The sequence below is a fragment of the Halichoerus grypus genome, chromosome 7 (genome assembly GCF_964656455.1).
Source record: "Halichoerus grypus chromosome 7, mHalGry1.hap1.1, whole genome shotgun sequence".
NCBI classification, from domain to species: Eukaryota; Metazoa; Chordata; class Mammalia; order Carnivora; family Phocidae; genus Halichoerus; species Halichoerus grypus.
This window is the reverse complement of record NC_135718.1, coordinates 143,569,070-143,583,657: the sequence shown is the minus strand read 5'-3', so window position 1 is coordinate 143,583,657 and position 14,588 is coordinate 143,569,070. Positions and strand designations below refer to the sequence as shown.

At 37.7% G+C, this 14,588-nt stretch overlaps 1 long non-coding RNA gene across 1 annotated transcript in view; it reads left to right on the top strand.

Annotated features, from left to right (window-relative positions):
* The first annotated feature begins 341 nt into the window (after positions 1-341).
* The window catches only part of LOC144382512 (uncharacterized), a 63,843-nt gene continuing 49,596 nt past the window's right edge, over positions 342-14,588 (top strand). The window contains exons 1-2 of the long non-coding RNA XR_013449521.1: positions 342-409; positions 10,244-10,293. This is a non-coding gene — a long non-coding RNA (uncharacterized LOC144382512). The remainder of the gene's footprint in view (positions 410-10,243; positions 10,294-14,588) is intronic.

Below are 14,588 nucleotides of genomic sequence, written 5' to 3'. Positions count from 1 at the left end.
GCACACAAGCAAGGAGAGGGGCAGGGGGAGAGGGAGAAGCAGGCTCCCCACTGCACAGAGAGCCCAATGTGGGGCTCCATCCCAGGACTCTGGGATCATGACCTGAACTGAAGGCAGACACTTAACCGACTGAACCACCCAGGTGCCCTGGGAATAGTTGTTCTAAAGCTGAGCTTTTGCTGCTTTATTGGGCATGAAAACACATTTTTGCTCTGCCAGGCTTGGCATTTTCACTTGTGGTTCTGCTGATTCAGAGTTTCCTGTGAGTAGCTGCTGATGCTGAGCTGGGTATAAAAGCCTGTCTCAGATGCTGCCTCTATTCCACTACTGGGTACCCTGTCTCTGCTGCTGATCCAAAAGCATTGCATTTCCTCCTGACTGACCACCCTCAGACTACTCATGAGACATGGTAAGCACAGCACTGGCTCTGTCAGGCACCATGCTGGTGTCCTCAGGATCCCAACCCTGTGTGATTACCTGTGACAAAGTGGTAGGGAGAGACTATCCCTTTCTGTTAAGTTCTGCTAGGGGGATCCCAAAGAAGAGTGCTTATGTCACAAAATAAAACAACGATTTCAGCATTTACTTAGAATTGCTTGCTTTCTGTAATATCAGATGAAGCCCAACGGGGGGTAAGTTAGGGATAAATCTCAGACTTGCTGTGTTCAGAATCATTGTCCTCATCCAATAACTAAGGCTTTTTTCCTGAGTCACTTCATCGTGCATGGATCCTTCCTCCTCAGGACCACTTCTCTCCCAAAAGATTTGTCAGTCTTCATGCAAATAAATTTCTAGAGGCTGACACTGCCCTTTTGCCAGATGTCCCCAGACACATCTGAATCTCTTTTAGTCTCAAGCTGAGACCTTTATTATAGTTGCATAAAAAGCTGGATATAGTTCAAATTCCTGACTGTATTTTCTGATTCCCTTGAACATTTATGCTCTCCCTTCCCACATAGTTCATTCTGTGTGAGGATCCTAATGCAACTTAATATACTTTTTTATGGTTTGCAATGTTTATATCTTGTCTCTCCTTCTGAGTGGTAACCTTCTCAAAGATAGGTCTTGTTTTCTTCTGTTATAGCCTCTGTCATGTCTTGCAAAATGCTGCTCATATATTAGGATTTTGATAAGGGCAGAGATATCCAAGAATATCACTGGTGCTTTTGGAACAATAAATTAATTTTACCATCTTAGGCCATTATAACTCAGTCTGCTCAAAATGTTGGGGCATGTCTCCTACCAGATTCTCAAAGAATTGGATCTTGCAGTGTCACATAAAGTATAGAGAAGAGTTGGGTTTTCTTCTTCAGCTTTGAATCACTGTACTGTATTTTGGTGGTTTAATATACAGAAGAACACACTAGCAAAGAGTCCTAGGGAGGTGAGCATGAGACACTGGGAAGGTTGTAATTACACAGAATTTTAAGGGACTGGAACAATTGGGTAACTTAATGATATGGTTGATTGCAGGTTAGTCAGACAATCATTCTTATTTCAATGCTTTTTGAATAATCTTTATAAGGTGTCTTTAGCAAAGACTCATGTAGTAAACATAGCTGCATCATTCTTTGATGTCTGGGGATTTTTAGAGTCTTTAGGTCAATATTAGAAACATAAATTTTCATTTGTGTGTTAAGGGGCAAGATGGCGCAGGACACCGGCCTTTGCCTGAACTAGCCGCTATATATCCCCTAGACGGTGGTTTAGGTAAATCTTTGATCTCAGATTGATTTTTTTATGATTCCTTTTTCCCTACTACCCCACTCTCAAAATTAAGTTTGTAATATTTTTATAATCAAAATCTCTGCATATAGGAAAATATCACCCCAAATGTTTCCCTCTACTATGATATAACCTTTTTAAAAAAAAACATATTTAGGTATTTTGGTTTGCTTTGTTTTTATGCTTCCAATGATTTTTTTCCCCTATACAATAAAATTTTAAACTAATCTTAGCATCAATATATAAACTAAATATCTGCAAGTGACAAAAACAGTGAAGCTTCACAGCAGAGTGAAAAACATATAGTTTCAAAAAAGCCTCTCTCTGCACACATCGTTAGCCTCAGTGCCCCCAAGATAATAACTTTTTTAAAAAACAGATCTTATTTCTATTTTTTTCTGGTGTTTAACATGTCAACTTTATAACATTTATGTAGGATTTGAGTTAATCGTACCAGCTTGAATACTATTAGAACAATTATTTCTAATCCTTTTAGAAACACCTCTAAAATAACTGTCGATGGGATTTAAAATAAATGTCATAAACCCTCATGGTCAAAGAGAGAGACAGCAACCAAATTGTAGAAGGTGGAATTAATGGCTTCAACTCGTATTATACTAAGGCTTGGTATCTTGGTTAGTTTGCAATCTCATTTTTGGACCTTTCTTTTATCCTATATGTGGTTCTGAGATTTGGCTTTATGTGTAAGCTAACAAGTTAGCCTGCCATCCTTTCATGGATTATGGCAGAAGACCCACGACTTCTGGGTCAGAGACAAAAGACTCTATTCCTCATGATGGAACAGATAGTAGAGCTTCATGTTCATGTGATTCCCTTTGCCCCTGAAGTCCCACAGGGAGATGCTGACCAGGCCAGGTGGATGCTGTACACAGTTGTGGAACTGAGTTGAGGAAACCTCAGTCTTTCATCATGAGTTGTTAGTAAACCGTGCCAATCTTTATCCTGGAAATAGGCATTATCATTATTTTGGACAGCAAACAAGCCTGTCCACTGCTCCCAAAGGAGATATTATCTCTGTTTCCCAAGGCCGTTCACTATACAAACATCCTTGGAAAGATAATCCTGAACAAAAGGCCGTCGGGCAAAATGTGCAGAGACATAAGAGATCAATGGAGAAAGATCTTCCAACGATGACGTAGTTCCATAATAGTTTTTTAAAACTAGTATTATTCCCATTTGAAGAAGTTTAAACTTGTAGGTTGACTATATAGTATTAAAAAAAATCAAGTATCCAGTTCAAGATAGCAGACTTTTGTTCCTCTTTTTTTCTTGTCAAGACCTCAATAAAAAAATTATATACACACAAAACCTGCATATTATACATATTCTTGTGTATGTGTAATTATATATATATATATTATATGCATATATGTGTATATATATTTGTATATACAAAAAGCAAAGCAAATAAGGTAGAAGGGGGAAGAGAGGTTTCTAGGTAACAAACACACCTATGAAAGAACAGTGCATAGATGCATTTTGAGGGAAATAGAGTGTGGTGAAGCTGCTGCTCAGAATATACTTCAAGGGAGTTTCAGAGACGTGACAGTACATATGTTTGTAGGATCGAACTACAAATAGTTGCTGTCAACCTCCCTCCCCTGGCATAGGCATCGAGGTCATCATTTCTTATCCAAACATGGCAGCTTCTTCCTTAAAGAAATGGAATAAGCCCTTTAAGAAAATGCACGCTCACATCGTGGATTTAAGTCCTTCTCCTTATGTCCTTACAATAGAAGGGATAATCATTTGAGAGTGTTTCCCTTTTCACTCGTGTAAAGGAAAGCTGAACAGCTGCACATTTTACTCTATCTCATGCTAAGTAGTCAGGCATATTCTCATTCAAGAGAGAGACTGAAGGGAAAAGAGACGTAACATCAGAGGAAATCTTTATTAGCTAAGCACTTATTTCTTAGATACGAGGGGACAAGTAAGGATCACTAGATATATGAAAACAAATGGAATAAAAGAGAAAGATTTAAAAAATGAAACAACAAAACCTGATCATAGAGAAAAAAAGAAGCAAAAACAACCAAAATAGTATAATTTGAGTGATTTGAAATTGTATTGCATCCACAAAAGAATACTCTAAAAAAAATCAGAGGACCAGAAAAAGCAATGACAGACTAGTAATATAAATCCCCAAATTATAAACAAGAGTTAAAATTCATAGAAGGTAAAGCTAAGGAAATCATCCAGTACATAAGCAAAAGAGGCAGAACTAAGAAAAATCATGAGAAGAATATAAAGAAACATTAAACACCATTGCTACTGCCAGATGAAATAATCGGGAAAATAGAAAATCCAAAAGAAATGATAAAGAAACTATTAGGAATAACGAATGAAGCTAGCATGAACACTAGATACATGATCAATATGTGAATTAAAATATTTCTATACCCTAGAGAGAAATAAATGGGAAATAAAATTTAAAATACCATTTTCAAAAGCAGCAAAAAATTATCAAATATCTAGGGAATAAATCTAATGCAGATTTTTCAAGGCTTAAGATTATAAAACATTGCTGAGAGAAAATAAATATGTTTAAATAATTGAAGTTTAATAGAGAACTGTACCATAGTAATGGATTAGGAATCACGTTTTGTTATGATCACAAGTCTACACAAATTGAACTGTCAATTGAATGCAATCCCAGTCAAATAACAGCAAGATAGTTTGTGGAAATTGACAAGTAGTTCCTAAAATGTATGGGGAAATATAAAAGACCTAGAATCCCAAAACGATTTTGGAAAAAAAAAAGGACAAAACTAAAACACCTAAACTATCAGATGTTAAGATTCATAGTAAAAGCAGTAGTTAATGCTGAGTGCTACTGCTCTAAGACTAGACTAGTAGACAGAACAGAATAGTCCTGAAAAAGACTCACACATATCAAGTCACTTTATTTGCAACAAAAGCAGTACTGTGATTCAGTGGAGAAAGTGGCCTTTTCAATAAAAATTGTGGTGGGGCAACTGCCTATTTTTATGGGAAAAAAATGAACCTTGTCTCACATCATACACAAAAATTAATTTGCAATGGATTGTAAACTTAAATATGAAAGGTAAAAAAATAAAGTTTTAGATGAAACTACAGGAAAATATCTTCCTAAACTTGAGAATAGAGAAAGATTTCCTAAACAGGACACAAAAAGCACCAATCATAACTGAAAAATTTGAGAACTGGATTTCATTAAGATCAAAAACTTCTGTTCATACAAATATACCGTAAGAGAGTTAAAAGGCAAGTCACAGAATACAAGAAGATATTCATGATACATAGATCTGAAAAGTACTTGGGTCCAGAATATATAAAGCCTTCCACATGACAAAGAGAAATGCATACAACTCGATTTTAAAGTGGACAGAACACCTGAACGGACATTTTGTAAAAGAGGCTATCCAAAGCATCTCAAGCATATGAAAAAAGTGATCAATATCATTACTCATCAGAAAAATGCAATTTAAAACCATAATGAAATTCCATTTTGCATCCACTATTATGGCTAAAATTAAAAAGACTGACAGTGCTGAGAATTCCATGGAGTGACTGGAATTCTCACACATTCCTGGTGGGAGTGTACATTGGTACAGCCACTTGGGGAAAAAGTTTGACAGTGTCTTATAAAATTAAATATAGTGACCCAGCAATTTCATTTCTAGATACATGCCTGAAATAAATTAGTACATATGTCCATCAAAAGACATGGACAAAAATGATCACATGTGTATTTTTCATAATAGCCTCAAACTGGAAACAACCCACATGCTCATCAACAGGAAACCTAATAAGTAAATTGTGGAATATGGAATATTCTACAGCAGTTAAAAAGAGAACCCAATGTTGATATTCCAAATCACATAGATGAGCCTTGCAGACATTATGTTGAGTAAAAGAAGCCAGACAAATAAAAGAGTATATGCTGTATGATTAAATTTACATAAAGTTCAAGAACAGGCAAAACTAACTGATGATACCTTGAGTTATTTGCGTATGGACTTCTGAGATGCTGGAAGCATTGTCTATCTCTGTCTGGGTGTCTGACAACAAAGAATGGCGATGTTTACCTTTTAATGATGCTTTTTTAGGGAGTCAGTGAAGTTGTGACTTTAGTCAAACAACGGGAGGAAACTAGAAATGGAAGACATGGGATTCAGAGAACAGGGGAAGTAACACAAGACAGAAGAGAAGAGGAGCCCCCAATGACTCCCATGACAAGGCCTAGAAAGAAAAACTCCCATCTGGTGTAAAAGGACAAAGTAACCCATGAGAGAGGTTTCTTGTGGGAAAAAGACAAATGGAATTTCATGCAATAGAAGCTATAAACGAAAGGATAAAAACAACCCAAAAAAAGGATAGTTAGAAACTCCAAGAAAAATTAATCTGGAGTAGAAAGTTATGATCCCAATAATACACAAATTAAAATACAAAAAAAATTCTATTTAACATTTCTGCTAGTGAATGTGTTACTTGAATTGGTGTGGGGGTCTACTTTGAGTAAAACTAGACGCTCAGAAAAAGAAATATTATTCTAGCACAAAATTGGACTGGTGGTGAAACATTTTTGCAAATTCAACATGTAATATGTACAGAGCAGGAAAGTCCTATTTATTGTTGAAGGACAGAACATGAACGTTCACCATCTTGACAATGCAAAAGCAAACTACATCTGACAGAAGGGGAAGTGAAGGGAGGAGGGGGTGGGCGGGAGGGAAAAGAGCTCCAGAGAAAGGAATTGAGATACTAATTAAATTGGTGGGAAAAGAAATATAGATACACTGTAAAAAAAAATCACAAAGGTAAACAATAAAATATTTAAAAAATAACTATTTTTATCAAATTCAAAATGAATAGTAAGGATGGAGAAGTATAAATTATTAGAGTGTATAAAGCTCATTTCATAAAGAAACAGAGCTTTCAAAGAGGTTTAGAGTCACCAGGGGAATCCAGTGCAGATGGCGTTGGAAGACCTTCCTTCTGGGAGGAGGGCTATGGTCCCTGCGATTTTTCATTCTAAGCTCTTCTTCACTACTTGATATGTGACCGTATACATGTGTTATTTTGTTTAAAAAGTTAAAATAAAAAAGTAATGACCACTTGCTATGGGTGCCCCAGCCCCCACCCCAAGTATTCATTCTCTGCCTCATCTTAGTAACAGTAACCAAAATTTCAACCCTTGCACATAGTTGCTAGGCTGGAGGGAAGGGGCCCCACCCTCACCTTCATCATGTGCTCCCACTGCCTGAATGAGGACTCAGCACCCGCCCTAGATGAGCTCCATGAGACGTGAGACAGAGAACTTTGCCCACAATGTTTGAGGAAGAAATTACCTCTCTCTTTTTCGGAAGCCACCTGGAGGGGAGCTGTCTTAAGGCTGGCTGAGCTGAGAACTAGGACGCATGCAGACCCAGAAGCCGCTGACAGCCATGTTTTGACCATAAGGCCTCAGAATGAAGGCAACTGCAGGATTCAGAGAAAAGAGGTGGAAAAATGTTTATCTGGAATCTCTGAGTCTCTAAAGAGTCACTATTTAAAGCATCACCTAAGGCCAGTCTTACTACCAGAATAGTTAAGTTATGTGGGCCATTAAATTTTATTTTTAAAGCTAGTGGAAGTCAGGTTTTCTGTTACTGACAACCAAAAGATTTCTAAAAGACAAGGAAAAAAAAAAAGAAAAAAACACTTTGAGAACATTTATAAAGCAAATAACAATGTAGAATATTTCATAGAATTTGGTGCGTTACAAAGCACTTCCACAGATATGTCTTTAATCTTCACAGCATCAGTTTGGTAGGAATTGTTATTCATGTGTTACAAACGAGAAGACTGAGCAGAATAGTCAGGTGACCCATTCAAGTTCCCTTGGTCATAACTGGCCAGATCTCTTGCTTCCAAGTCCTGTGCTCTTACCAAAATACCACAATGCAGGTGTAGACAGGTGAACCAATGGAATAGAATAGAGAGCCCAGAAATAGATCCATGCATATGCGGAGCTTTAATGAGGGCAGAGGTGGCCTGGCATTTCAGTGAAGAAAAGAGGGATTATTTAATAAAGGGAGCTGGAAAAATTGGTTGTCCATTTGGAAAAAAAATGAATTTGGATCCCACCCTTACACCATACCCCAAAATCAACTCCAGATGGATTAGAGACTTAAATGTCAAAAGCAAACTTTAAAACACTCAGTATAAAAATATAGGTGGATATCTTTCCGACCTTGGGGTAGGGAAGGATTTCTTAAACAGGCACAAAGAATATAACCCATAAAAGAAAAGATTTATGATTTTGACTTTATTAAAATTAAAAAATGCTGTTCATCAAAAGAATTCTTATAGAAGGTAAGGAAGGTAAAAAAAAAGCAAGCTATAAAATAAGAGAAAATCATTTGCTAACAAATGATATAATTAGTAAAGTTTTAGTAACAACAATATGTAAAGACTCCTATAAAATACTAAGGAAAGTTCAAACAGCTCAATAGAAACAAAAAATTAAAAATGGAAGACCAAAATACAAAAATAGACATTCACAGAAGGACAAAAATACAGCTAAAAACATATAGAAGGATGCCCAACTTCTTTACAGCAGTCTAGACTAGCAAATCAAGATCTAGAATAGTGAACTGAGACTATAGCAGATACCAATTCATGCTCAGTTTATGGGCAAGAATTAAGAATTTAAACCATACCAAAGTTGGAGAATTTATAGATCAACTAGGTTTCTTATATATTGCTGTTGTAAATTGGTTAATCACTTTGGAAAACTACTTGGCATTATCTTTTAAAGTTGAACATTCACATATTCCATGACCCAACAATTTTCCAGGCACATACCAAAGATGCATTTGGTACATTTGTGCACCTCAAGAAAATTACAAAAATACTCAAAACAGCCATGTTTGTAAAACCAAGAGCAGGTAACAAATGACTATCAACAGGGAAACAAAGAAATAAATTGCATTGTGGAACATATTTTTCCAGCGGAAATGAGTGAGCTGTAATCACGTGTTAGTGAGTGATAGCAAGCTATCAGATGACCACAGCATTGTGCTCTTCAAAATGTTCAAAATTACTAAAACTAAGCGATAAGATTTTTTTATCAAACGTGCACAGGTGCATAAATTGTTTTTATGAACAAGCAAGGAAATTATTAATAAAAACATAAAAATCAGCACGTCAGAGCAAGGCAGCTGGGTAATGGGGGTAGGAGGGAATCATGTAGGTAGGTGTAAGTCTTGCTTGTGTTCTAGTCTTGGGTTGTGTGGTTGGCTTTTATTACTAACAAAGAAATGACCAAATGACAAAGAATTCGTAAATGGAGAAAATAGAGTCGTGCATAGGCAAGTGATAATGATGCATCATAAATCAAGTCTTCCCATCATGAAATGGGATTGATAATGGCTCCTACCTCCTGGGTTTGCTATGGATTAAAATTCTTAAAACAGTTCCTGGCGTATAGTAAGCCTCATATTAGTATTTGTGAAAGCTAGAAAGGAAAATAAGGGAGGAAGGAAGGAGGGATTCAGGAAGATGGGAAAGTATGACGAATAATCCAATTTTGAAGTCCATTATTAAAGCATTAGTCCCATGCAAAGATGTGTCAGAGAGTGCAAAGGAGGGTGGGCTTAATCAGGAACAACTCTCTAGGGTGGGTGAAATTTGAAAGAATTTTTTTTTTTAACGTGAAAGTGTTACTAAAATTTAAATACGTCAGTGGATTGGTTTACTAGTTAATGGGTTAAGGTTCCAGCTTCTATTTTCAGAGTGGAACTTAGTTGCCACGATAATAGGAGGTGACATTTGTTTGATTTTCCTCCCTTGAGTTGTGGAAGAATCCTATAAACTCCTCTATAAATAACCAAGTACAGGCGGAAAGATTTCCTGTAACTTACAGCCTAAAGCCAGTAAGCTCTGACGGCAGTCTGAGTGACAGTTGAATCAGCAGGGTGGCAGTGTTGGCCAGGGGATTCTGCCTCCTCCAAGGAGGCTGGACTGGGCAGGAGCATCTTATAATTGTTTCCCTCAGTCCGCAGTAGTGTGCATGAAGAGCCAACACACACGAAATGTTCCATGCCATACCTTAGAGTACTTGAGTCAATGAATCAAGCTCAGCCCCCATGGCCAAGGAAAACAGCGTCCAGCTATTAATGGAGAACACGCAGAGAATAGACCATGATAACGAATCAACCCAACCAAAAGCCCAGCTATGCATGGACAAGACCTACCCCCACCCATCCCTTCATCTAAGCAAAGTGTAGATTAAAAAATTTCTGATGCTTTAATTGAGATACCTCAGTTAAATGCATAGTACACTGTCATACTCTGTTTAAGGTGGGGTGGGGAAGGAGATGTGCGTTGGGGAGAGGAGTTGAACTGGTAATGGGGTTTGGCCTACATGCAGAAATGGATAGCTCAGACCACAGGATAAATTAGTAGAAGTTTTCGGCTTCTTCTTTGTTGTATTGACCCCAAGCTTACCCTTTATCTTCTACTTACCTTCCAGATTCAGATGCTTTCTCTCCATTGTCCAAATGCTCCCTGGCTGTCAATGAGGTAGGCTTAAGGAGGAATGAATATCTGGGTGGGTGTCTCTTTGCCTACATTTACGTTATTTTATTATTTCTATATCAACCCTCGTCAGCAGATCACAAAGAGCTGTCGCTTAAAAGAAATAAAAACAAAACCAAAAAACTATCTGAAACTTATATCCTACAACAAATGAAAGTCCACGTAGCAAAAAACACAAAAATGATTTTTTTCACCTTTTACCCCCTGACAATAGTCTACTTTCTTTTTTTTTTCTTCATTTGAATAAACATACATTAGGAAGACCAAGAAAAACATACAGAATTATCTCGTCTCCCACTGGTCAGACTATAAGAATTGACAATGCTTTCTCAAATCCTTGGATTTCCACACTCACCAGTTCCATTTGATCCAGGAATATTCTGTCTCTTCTCAGTCTTTCCAGCAACCTAATTTTGTGGAAAGACCAACTAATAGTTACAAATAGAAACTTGTTATTTAAAAAAAATCACAGTATAGGGACAGGTCTTCTCAAGAATCAAAAATAATTTGATTTTTGATAAAGTAATTTCAAATTCATGTACAGAACTGAAAGCCCTTGTTTTACTTTTCATTCAAAGGATTTTTCCCCCCCTTTTTAGGCTGTGGTCTAAAAAGCGTTTGTGATTTCTGTAAGAAGCATATTCCCATTTGTACCTTTAACAAATTCAACTTGCTTTGGATTCTGTATAAGTAAATTTTAGTCTGTCCATAATTGAAAACCGTTTTTTTTTTTTTTTAAAAAAGGAAGCAAGCAATGAGAGTGGATAATCCAGACTGCATTTTCTATCGTTTTTGTGACTCCAGTTGCTGGACAGTGAAATTCAGGAGGGAGGGATGGGGTATCTCCAGAGGCTTAGTTTAGCATCATCAAAGCCTCTTCCCTCGACCTTGCACATTATGGTATCTGCTTTACTAATCAGGGGGAAATTTATCATGTAGGATTTAGGGGAGATATTTATGGCATCTGTAAGCACAATGGCTTTGCCTTGTGTGATGTCAACTATTCTCCTGAGGAGATAAAAGACCACAGCTGGTGAGAGAATAGACCAGGGACCATTTCACAATTTCAAAACAGAAGACCTTGTTGAAGAAGAGGAATTTTAAACAGCATTTGCTTTTATTTTGTTCTTTATATGATGAACAGGTGTGGGAGTCAATTAAAGAGGGCCGCTTAGATGATTGTGGAAAAAGGGAATGAGGTGAATATTTTTGATGGTTGGGGAATGACTGAGATTTCCAAATTTCAAATCAAGCATGTAGTCCCAGCTCCTTCCACCCAGGCACATCCAGGAACCTAGGTCAAGGCAACACAAGAAGGGTGCTGTATGAATTTTTCACTAAGTTATGGCATCCTCCTAGCTAAACAAACTGGAAAACTGCATGGGACACATGTCTGGTGTGAACACACAAGTGCTGTTTTAAATTCACATATGAATAGATAAAGAAGATGTGGTATACATAGACAATGAAATATCACTCAGCCATCAGAAAGGATGAATACTTACCATTTACATCGACGTGGATGGAACTGGAGGGGATTATGCTGAGAGAAATAAGTCAATCAAACAAAGACAATTATCATATGGTTTCACTCATGTGGAATATAAGAAACAGGGCAGAGGATCATAGGGGAAGGGAGAGAAAACTGAATGGGAAGAAATCAGAGAGGGAGACAAACCATGAGAGACTCTTAACTCTAGGAAACAAACTGAGGGTTGCTGGAGGGGAGGTGGGTGGGGGGTGGGGTAACAGGGTGATGGGCATTAAGGAGGGTACGTGATATGATGAGCACTGGGTGTTATACGCAACTGATGAATTATTGAACATTACATCTGAAACTAATGATGTACTATATGTTGGCTAATTGAATTTAAATAAAAAAATAATTAAAAATGTGCAGTAAAAAAAATTCATTGTACTAACTGTAAAACGTGTCTGGGAGAGGGAAGGGTCTCCTAGTTCTTGAGTTCACAGGCTAAGCATCTTAAATACATTATCTCCTCGAAGACAGGCTGAACTCATGGAAGGTGGTAAACTGATTTTGAAAAAAGTTGAGGCCATCACAATGAATTATAAGCATTATTACAAATGACTTAGGCCGGTTAAATAGCACTGTGAAAAGTAACATATAATAGACATATTAGAGATTACTAATACAACTGATATTATTGAGTGTTGGCACCATATCTCTCCAACCTTGTAACTCCGTGGCTTTGTATAGTTTCTTACACGTAGGAGACCCTCAATAAATATTTGTCCAATTATTAAATAAAAGGTAGTCTCATGTTTTAAAGTGGCTGCAAAACACCTGAACCACAGAAGGGAAAAATAAGAGAAGAGCCTTGTTTTGTGCATGAAATATAGAGTTATGTGTTAAGTTTTCTAGTTGTTCATGTTTCAACACAAAATCTTGGGGAAAATCACATAGCATCATTTTAAACAATTCCTCTTAGGGGCCCATTAAGCAGGCTTTTCTGCTGACAGGATAGACATCTTTTACAGCTGGTCGGTACTTAGTTCCCTGAATTCCTGACTGATGGAAGAAAATGACGAGGATGTAGGATATCTGACTTATAGATTGCTCATTCTCTGTGTGAGTCAATCTTTGAAGTCCAAAGATAAAAATCACCATTAATCACAAAATTTTCCTATAGTCATGAGGTCAGATATTCCAGCCCCCTTCCAAAATGACCTTTCTGACTGGCAGTGGGAGAGAGTGACCCAGCCGTGGTTACCTTGATGACACTTCCCTCTGGTCCATGGTATGAATGGACAGGCAGGAAGAAGAGAATTAAAAGTCAGCTAACCATTGCTGAGTCAATCCAGCCCACAGCCCACCTGACTGAGCAGACTACTGGAAATGCAGGGCTGTGTTCTCCTGGGAAGTGTTTTCATTAGGAGGAGTACCTACTTCAGTGAATCAGAGAGTCTGCCCATGGCTTTATTAGACAATGAACATTCCCAACATGCTGATCAAAGTTTGAGGATTTGGTACATGTGGGAATGCTTTAATATCTCACCTGTGGCTGAAGCAGAGGTGCATTTCTAAATGCTAATTTCTTTTGCTGTGAAGCCAGGTGTACAAGAAGAGCTAAGGGGAAAGGAAACATTTTTCCCCCCTATGAAAGTATGGATTCAATCAATCCATTTCAATTAAAAAAAAAATTATTTACTTTGTACCCCTCAAGTGAATGGATTATTATATTATCCTGAGGAAATAAAGAGGTAGCAACTGAAATCAGACAAGGAGGAAGGAAGGGAGGGAAGGAGAGAAGGAAGGAAGGAAGGAAGGAAGGAAAGAAGGAAGGAAGGGAGGGAGGGAGGGAGGGAGGGGGAGAGAGGGAGGAGGGAAAGATTGCTGAGTGACCATTTGTGTTGTTTCATAGGCACGTTATTCTTTTCGGTCCTCATAGCAGTTTTGGGAAGTAGGTCCTCACAGCAGTTGTTCAAAAATCTTACAGATGAGGAAGATGAAACTCAGGGGGGTTGTTATTTGCCTGGTGAGGTAAACATTGTTTCTTTATTTTTGTGTCCAGTGTCTGAATTTCTTTCCATTATTTTGGGAATTGCTCACTGTTTAATTCTTAGTAATGGGGATGGGGCAGGTAAATCCCCCTTGCTATCGGAACGGAAACTACTAGGTGCTCACTTTACCCATTTTCCCAGCCTCCTTTGAAACAATGCCCAAAACTCTAATAACCAGAGGCATCTGCTCCAGGCTTTCTCTCTGAAGTTCCTGAGAGGGAAGGAGGGGCAGGGAGCTCTTCCTCTCTGGTGGTGACTCCTCTCCGTCTCTGTGCCTGACTCTCTGACTCTATCTCTTTTTCTCTCGGTGGCTCCAAGAGTAGAGCAGAAAATCAATGCTTGGTGGTGGCTGCAGGATATTCCTTACTCATATTTTTCTGAGACTAGATTCTGAGTTGTTCCTAGAAGCTGGATCTTGTGCCTGGTTCTCTGGCCCAGATAAGTTTTTAGTTATCTAATATCTTTTTCAAAAAAGCTTTAATAGAGACTATTTAGCATATGTAAAGATACAGAGAATAGTATAATAAGCAGCCATATGTCAGTCTCCACCCCTACCCATGTCCTCCCTCGCCTGGATTATTTCAAGCAAATCTCAGACCTCACATTATTTTCTCCATAGCATTTTCAATCTTTATTTCTAAAACATGAATATTCTTTTAAAAATTACTGCAGTATCATTATCCCACTTATAGCAGTTTAATATCATTAAATTCGAATTTCTCCGATTATCTTATATTTTTATACATTAAAGAAAA